Source organism: Haliotis rubra, unplaced genomic scaffold, assembly GCF_003918875.1.
Source record: "Haliotis rubra isolate DU_JTF1 unplaced genomic scaffold, ASM391887v1 Scf171, whole genome shotgun sequence".
Taxonomy (NCBI): domain Eukaryota; kingdom Metazoa; phylum Mollusca; class Gastropoda; order Lepetellida; family Haliotidae; genus Haliotis; species Haliotis rubra.
Genome location: NW_025765681.1, coordinates 475,842 through 484,562, shown reverse-complemented (window position 1 = coordinate 484,562; position 8,721 = coordinate 475,842). Strand labels below are relative to the sequence as shown.

At 38.9% G+C, this 8,721-nt stretch overlaps 1 long non-coding RNA gene across 1 annotated transcript; it reads left to right on the top strand.

The window, feature by feature from the left end:
* The first annotated feature begins 1,194 nt into the window (after positions 1–1,194).
* Positions 1,195–5,188, top strand: LOC124272607. The gene is made up of 3 exons (XR_006897367.1): positions 1,195–1,269; positions 2,555–2,661; positions 4,075–5,188. It is a non-coding gene; the product is annotated as an uncharacterized LOC124272607 (long non-coding RNA).
* Positions 5,189–8,721: the final 3,533 nt, after the last annotated feature.

Below are 8,721 nucleotides of genomic sequence, written 5' to 3'. Positions count from 1 at the left end.
GTAAACATGTTGTTAAGCACGTGTATTTAGAAAACATCAATTAAAACCTGTTAGTTTCAATCATAATGGTTTTCTTGAGATGAAAATCAGGGTTTAGGATTTGGGTTGCTAATAATATTTGATAATAGCTACTATAGGTAGACATGTTAAGCACGTGTATTTAGAAAACATCAATTAAATCCTGTTAGTTTCAGTCATAATGCTTTTCTTTAGATGAAGATCATAGCTTAGGGAACAGCGAAACATTCACTTCATGGAAAAAGTGCTATCAAAATGTCATATATTTGCTATCTTTTGCAGTATCACACGCACGTGCTGTGTTATCGCCATTACACTGGGTGACGGAGATATATCACCCGTGTCAATATCACATCCTACACAAAGTCACGTGGCTTGAAATGTATCATTGGAACCATATTGATTCCGGCACAATATGATTCTCGAACCCAGTACCCGTTGATGCTTCAAGTAAACTTTCTGATTGGGGCATTTGGCTAAACAAGAAACTTACACCAGTCCACTTAACTGATTGGAAACACTTCAACGCTATTGGCAAGTCCAATCTCCCAATCTTTGATAGATGGTCGGTGAATTTGTAGGAGGGGACTTTAACGAATTGAAAATTGTAGGAGCCGACGACATGAGAAATTGGAGCATGTAAGAGGACAATAGCGGTGTTATTTGCACAATGTAATAAATAGTGACATTGTTTTCAGTGTCAGATATCAATATTAAGCTCTTAACACTGGCAGATGCTTGTTTCACCCGTATGACACCGTTCCCCCTCCTTCTATGGCTCGGGCAATGATAAATGTTGAAAAATGGAGATGTCCCAGGGCAATTTCCGAGATAGTTAACATGCTTTGCCGACCTCAGACTCACCAGCGTGCCGACAACTCAAGGCAGCGTCGGAACGTGTGTGACGTCACAGCTTTTAATAAATTGACAGCACGAGGTAGAAAGTTAATTAGATAGCAAGTAAGCAAATTTATCTAAGCCAAAATATCGGAAATTCCTTGGTGTCAAGCTTGTCGTTGGGATCTATACATGCTTCTCTATCATGTAAGGGGATGAACGCTGAATGAATCCGGAGAGAGAAGCATGAAACAAAAGCCAGAATCCCCACTGCGCATGACTCCGCCCACCCGCCATGCTGCGCGTGCAAGGCGGGTTACTGTACATACTGTTATCGCATCTCGCGAGATTTGGCCACGTTCGGCCTCTTTTGAAGGCAACCCGCGGGATTTCAGCCCCACAACGAATGTATAGGTACGGAAAGCTTCCGGTGTTTAATAGCGGCGTAGATGATTACATTCGGGGAGTGTTAGATTGTTACAATCTGGTATTACACCATATTGTATTCATCTAATGATACTTCAGACACCGCACGTGACAAGACTGTCGCAAATATATCACCATTTCAAAGGCGGTATTGCCCGACACAAATGTTAGCAGTAGACATTCTTTTGTTGCCTAATTTTTAGCATATTATCAAAGAAAATTAATTTTCGAACATATTTCTCTCACTCTGTGAATTATCAAGAAATTTATTAAAACGATGACATGTACGACAAGCTAATATTTCTTCAATAAATGACGATGATAACAGCGGCCATGTTCTGTACCTAGTGCTGTTCACACCATTTTCGTACAAACGCTCTGCGATGTCCGCGTAAGTATTGTTGTCTTACGGTGTTTTTGTTAATTATTTCACACGAACAGAGCCGTGTTTATAGTTTGACAAAATAGAATATTGTTTGCTTTTTAACGCCGCACATGTCAGTATTCGGGCTGCACGAAGTCAGTTGATATTTGAGTCTGGATCAGTCAATCCGGTGACAGACATGGGTCAGTAGTCAGTTGACCTGACCTCCCTATCCGTTAGTCGCCTCTAACAAGTAGAGGCATCTCCAAGAGCACCAGATATAGTAAAATACTTGCCGAACATAAAACAACTTCAGAGTTAGGGAATATTATGTTACAGTGACATTACTTTGCTCTGCTGTTGTGCTGTCAGTTCGCATTCGAATATTTTAATGGTGGCACGATAACACGGAAATTGTTTTCTGCAATCGTTAATCTTGATTTTCACTCAGGGAGAGATCTAATTTTTAATCATTCATACACATAGGCTAAAAGGCAATGACCTTTTCAGTCAGTTTACACAATACCATAAGCGTGTAAAATACAAATTGAAAACATTATCGTAGAGGGTCATGGGGAGGGAGGGATCAACAAAATTAACACAAATAATTACAAACATTCCACGTCGTGAAAATATACAAAACAAGGTGCAAAATGATTTTAAACAAAATAGCCCCGTTTCTAGAGCAATGAAAAAACCCTCAAATCTGAGGGTTTGTACACATTTTCTCATTCACACACTCCACGTGTCCTGTTGTCCATGCATACTCCACCACCTGGGTGGACGACATTAAATCCAATAGGCCTTGTTCCTCTAGTCAAATAAACAACAATCTTTAACTTTATTTTCTTTAACTGGTGATGGACGGGAGAGGATAAAAACCTATTTTTAATGTTATGTTATATGCAGACACAGTGTCGGGGGAGGATGTGGAAAAGGAGGCTTGTATTTGTGCTGAACATGTCGAACCGATTACTTCACAGAGGAAGGTCGTGTGTATGTCGACATGTTTGAAGGTAAGAAATAACTGGAAGATATCAGCACGGCAATGTATAAAACCCTACCGGCCATGCTCTCTTGTGTAGGTATGTCCAATAAATGTTTCTTAAGGCGAAAGGGTATTTTTATCAAACATTTAACACGTACTTATTGATATTATCATCATAATATGACACGTGATTGATGTCATTATCATCAAATTCTAACACGTTCTTATTGATATTATCATCATACGTCTGACACGTGCATACTGTCATTATCAGCATGATCATACATCTTACATGTACACACCGTCAGTATAAGCACACGCCCAACCCTAATATCAACTTATTATTCTCCTACAAATAACACGTACATTATGCTTTTTCAATCAAACGTCTAACGCGCACAAAATGTCATTATTATATCACACAATGCTCCCATCATGCATATAACACGTGCATAGTGAGATTATCATCAAACTAACGCTTTAAACCTCTAAAAGTTTTTATTGGGAATTAAACTACAACCCTTGAAATGAGAATACTGAAAAAGAGGACAATTTCTGCATACAAAATGGATTTTATACGTATAAAACGATTGTCCATGTTTCCCGTCAACAGAATCATAAAACTATGATAAATCCTCATGTAAACTGCAAAACAAATTGAAATGTTTAAAGCAATATGTTATTTTCTTCTCTGTGAAAAAATCCCCACTGTACATCTATATGACATGTCCGTCAGCAGACGTTTAGGTAACAGGCAAAATCCAAAGAAATTGCCAAGTCTATATTGTATAATGTTTTCACTGAAGACACACTGTGAAACATTCTTATCTAAAGAACAAATCAGACAACAGGGAGATATTTTAAATCAAACGCAAGCTCCGTATGGTCTCCACGTCCATGCCTATGCGTTACAGTCAAACATCTTTCGTGATTTAATGTGGATGTTATACGTCAGATCTTAAAAGCAGCAACAGATGAGGGTAACTTACTACCTTACCATCCTAGTCCATATTCGAGGCTTTCTTGCAACACTTTTTGAATAAATACAGACAGACTATCTTTCACTTCCAGTTATGTATTGAATATTGTTAAGCCATAACAACAAGTGGCGACACACACGTATGTACGCACGCTACGTACGCACGCATCCTATGAGGACATTCGTATGGACATAGGTCAGTTATAATTGTTAACAGAGAGAGTTGGGTTCGCTGCTTATTCGTTATCTCCGATTCAACGTAGATGTGTCACGTTCAAAACAATCTGTTCGAATCGAACAGACGATGTACATCAATTAGCAACCTTTTTATAACCTTAAACGCACTCTCATAGTGCTAGAAAGTTCAGACTAGGGAAAAACACATAACTGATAATTAGGTAGACAAACTATCAACATGAAATGCCTGTTTCCAAATTACATCCTCATCTTCTACCTTTATAGGTTATTTGGACCTCAAAGAATGATGATGAAGATAAAACGGCAGCGTAAACATGCCTGTTTGTCATTGCTTCGCTGCACTTATGTAAACATCGCCTTAAAAGTCAGGTCAGCTGTGGAAAACAGTCTTCAAAACCAAGGAAGCACATTTTCATTTCTCGCTGTCGATTTCAGTACAATCAGAAACCCATCACCCACACCTGATTGTGGTTTGGCGGCGAGAAACGATTTCGTCGACAGATAACATGGCTACCGGATGTCCCGTCGACGCCATTCCAAGGCCGGTAACCCCTTGTCTTCCTCTCGTCACTGGAAACTCTATCGGGAGTGTTTATTTGTGCTTTGTTTCATGAAAGGCCAGGCGCTTACTGATGTGGAGTTGCAGTGAGTTGAAAGGCCATTTCCATGTGTTTATAGAATCCAGATGCTATGGGCTTGTATTAAGATTGCAACACCTCTTGTTGAGTTTCGGTCGGCCCTTGTCAGGCGTGATATCGATACAACAGCTACCATTAAAGATGTCAGTACCTTTATCATAGCGCGCCGCCTATCATGACATCAAAGCTCTTACGAGGCGATTATGTGCTGTTTAACTGTTTTATTTGATACTGATTCTATTTATTTAAAGTGTTTGACTCTGATGCTACAATGGTAATCATACGACGTTGGGACAAATGATAAATGCAGAGACATCATTTAGTCGGAGATATTTCCCTGATGTGAAGATCCGTCTTTTGAAGTTTTAGTTGTTTTTTACCCTAATGTCTTGTGTGTATTCGCCTTCGTTGACAGCTTTTATTCGTATAAAACGCCCACAGCATTGGCTTTTCAGATTAATGTTACGTTATATCCCCAGTAGAGTTTTCTTCCCAAAGGTTATTATTACGAACGAAAAAGTACGTTATGGAATCAATGCATTCCTATGCATGGTGTTGAGTTTGTCGTGTGTACTATTTCACTGCTAGATTTTGGGAGTTGTCAGTTCATTATCACCAGCTTATATTTAATAACATATACTCATGCGTGTTACTGAAAACAGAATTCAATTTGAAATTATTTTACTGTTACAGTACAATAAACTGAGAAAATGGAAATAAATCAATTTCAGCATTTGTCAGCTTATAAGTGGACTTCATGAAACCAAATGTGTCTATTTTCCAGAGGGGATAAAAAAGGTGAGGTGAGGTGAAATTGGGTTTAACGTCGTGCTTGAGAATATTTCGCTCATATGACGACGTGCATGCGTGTGTATGTGTAAGTGCGGCTGCTTGTACTAGCCCAGACTGAAGCTGGTTTTATAGTGCTAGCCCACTGAGATACCATGCCGCATGAATACCCCACTCAGACACATTACCAGTCCTTGCTGTACCCATTAATGCCGAGCGCCAGGCAGGTACCATATTTTAACGTCTTTTGGTATGACGCGGTCGGGGATCGAACCCGCGACCTTCCGCTCTCCGGGCGGACGCTCTAACCACTACACCACGGAGGCAGTCGGGATAAAAAAGACTCGTGACTATGCATGTACTGTTATCTAATGAATTAATTCACTTACGCGTATGTTACTGTTGTCTTTTGAAAATACGACCTATTAAACGTATCACTGAATTTATTTATATGACACAAAAATGAATTTTTGTTAGTTTCATTTCAAGATTTTATCAAAGCTGAAGAATTGAGAACTGGTTCAGAATTATAGCCCTCAAATGGCACTTGTCAATTAGGAGTATCATTGGATATTTACTTGACCGCAGCATAGATTAGTAGTCTCGGGTTAGAGGACAAGCGTGAATTTCGAAGGCTGTTTAAATGTGATTGCCTCTGAATTAATACTCAATGCATATACATTCAAATCATTTGAATTATCGACATAACATTTGCAGAAACGTTATGGAAACTTTGTTCCTCCAGCAAGGCATCGCAAGGCTACACACTGACTGGTTGGTAATGTCTTTTTTATTTCAGAAATATCCAGGGAAACAGGAGTTCCTTGTTAGAAAAATAAAAGGGACAAGGACAACACAATCACTCATATATTCACTTTTAATATATATGAATGCAACAAATTTAAGATACAGGCTGTTGTGCCAAGTGTGTCAGTCACAACGAGAATGGTCAAGCATTCATTTCTGATAAAACCTACCTTTTTCACTTTTCGCGTAAGACCTGTTCTTCTGGATATAATATCATGTAATAGAAGCACTTTAAAAGCAAACTTAGACTGGTGTTAGAAACCGCAATTGTAAATGTTACATTTTGCCATAAATAATATCAGGTCAAAGGTTTTATCTGAACCAAAATTCTTTACCAGACGAAAAATGAGTATCTCGTCTAAGGTTGACACTACATGTGTACACCTCTCTTTCAACATGTCTGAAAATCACTTCCAGAAAGTTTGGAAATTGCTACAGTGTGAAAGTAGATGATGAATTGCTGGTTCATTTTGCGCAATGCTGCCGTGCAAATTCTATTTTATTTAAAATTTGGTATTTTTCATTCTTGAAAATACAGAAGAGAAACAAATAGTGGTATTACACAACAAGCTTCCTGGCCATGTGACGTTTCCAAAGCGAGACATCTAGTTAGTAATAATAACATCATACAATGTTTTGTGAAATTGTTATACCCGTCATTCCAAAGACAGCCACCCACCACTCACACTGCCAAAGAAGCATACACGTCCTATGTTCGACCCTTTTGGCACCAACACCATGAGTGATGTAGATTAAATACCTAACTGAAGGGATAAGGAATTATACTTATACACTTGGATGTAACAGAACAATTACAAACATCAAAACGTTATTACACTAAAAATAATCGCCTTAAATACTTAATACTTATGTTCCAAAAGCAACCATGCCAGATACATCACCATCGAACAACCATTTGTTCATTTTATTTTTCTCAGATTCAACAAACCTTGGATCTATGCTTTCCTTTGACCGATAGTATATAATGACCCTAGATGTAGGCTTGTTTGTTTATTGTCTAACGCCGGCACTATTCCAACTACATATATGACTTCTATAAATAAACAAATTAGCATCAGTTGTATAGGATGACCGGCTTCAATCAAATCAGCGGGCCAGGCCACCAGATCCCGTTAGTCGCCTCTTACGACAAGCATATGTTCCTGAAGACCAATGTAACCCGGATCTTCACAGGGCCAAACATTTAAAGACGTAGAAAATGTAACACAAGAAACCAACAATTAACACAAAATATATTGTCACTGCCTTGTCTGATGCGTCTTTGTGTAGGGTGACAATGGATAAGTCACAGAAACATTATATATACATCGACTTTCTGTCGTGTCATTAGCTGTTGACAAGAAGTCGTTAGAGACGACATATCACGGGTGCTCAATCACATGGCTCTACACGCCTAAATGGAACGTATCGGGGTTTTTCAAATTTTCAAAAACGATATTTATCTGTTATTGCAATGAAGTGCACATTGTTCTCTTGACTTAAAACTTAAGAAAAAGCCAACCAATCTGTTATACCCATTTATGTTATCTTCATTTGAAGATATGGACTTCGCTCTCAACAATGCAGTTTATTGACACCTTTTTGAAGACTTTCTGGCGACTGACGTTTTAAATGTCAATTTCTCATGAAAGCGAATTTCCACAGCCAAGAATTCAAAAGCCAGGTTTGGTCTACAGATGTAATGTTGTGGTCACTGAAAGTGTTGGGGCTATGTGACAGCCTTCAAAAACAGATTCTTACCCTTTCCTTCTTTCTCAGACTTAATGAAGTCTGACTAATGTCTCCTCTTGGTCACTTTTTAGGCATAACGAAGCCCTGAACTAAGTTTAACTGCACAATGATCAGACACAGGGCAATCAAATTTCCGATAGGTGGCGTTCAATGCATGGTAAATTACAGGAGCGCCCTCTGGTGTCATGTGGGGAAACTGTTGTCATGTTTATTCAGCAATCATTCTCGCCTTTGTACCCTGTTGCTAAAATGTCGTTTTCTATGATGACTTACGAACGTCGACTTTTCCTGCATAGCGGTGAAAATTAAGGGGCTTAGATGAAGAGGAACCTATCTGTGAAAGTCGTTACTGTCGGTGCAAGAATCTCTTCCCAGTGAGGCTCTGGGAGACGCCAGGTTCAGAATTTAAGAGCAGTGGGCATGATAGTCCTTCCTTGTTTGCTTTGGTGCTTGTTAAGTAAATGGGGCGGAGAAATATGTAGTTGTAGATATTACTAACTCGGACCCCTCTGAAGAATTGCCGTAGAAGCCGTTACCGCCAACGAGAAAAGGACATGTTTTAGTCTTAAGAGATTCCTTAAATGGTTCCTGGAATTCTGGCTGGAGAAACGAACACAATGAAATAACTGTCCACCACGTTTTATAAACACATGCTGTTAGAGATTGCAACAAACAACTTACATGTGATTGTTGCATGAATTTAGAATACGTTTGAGGTATATGACAGGAATAAAAATCGAGTATTTAAGGGATATTGGCAAATAAAATACATCCAACGAATTTACAAGCCTGTAGGATGTTTCTGTTGCGAAAAGGTATTATGATTTGAAGTCACTGCACATTCTTTACGCGAACACCTGGTGTCATCACTGATTTTCAGTGATTCCAATAAACACATCTTTGCCCTTAACGCCCAGGTGAAGAT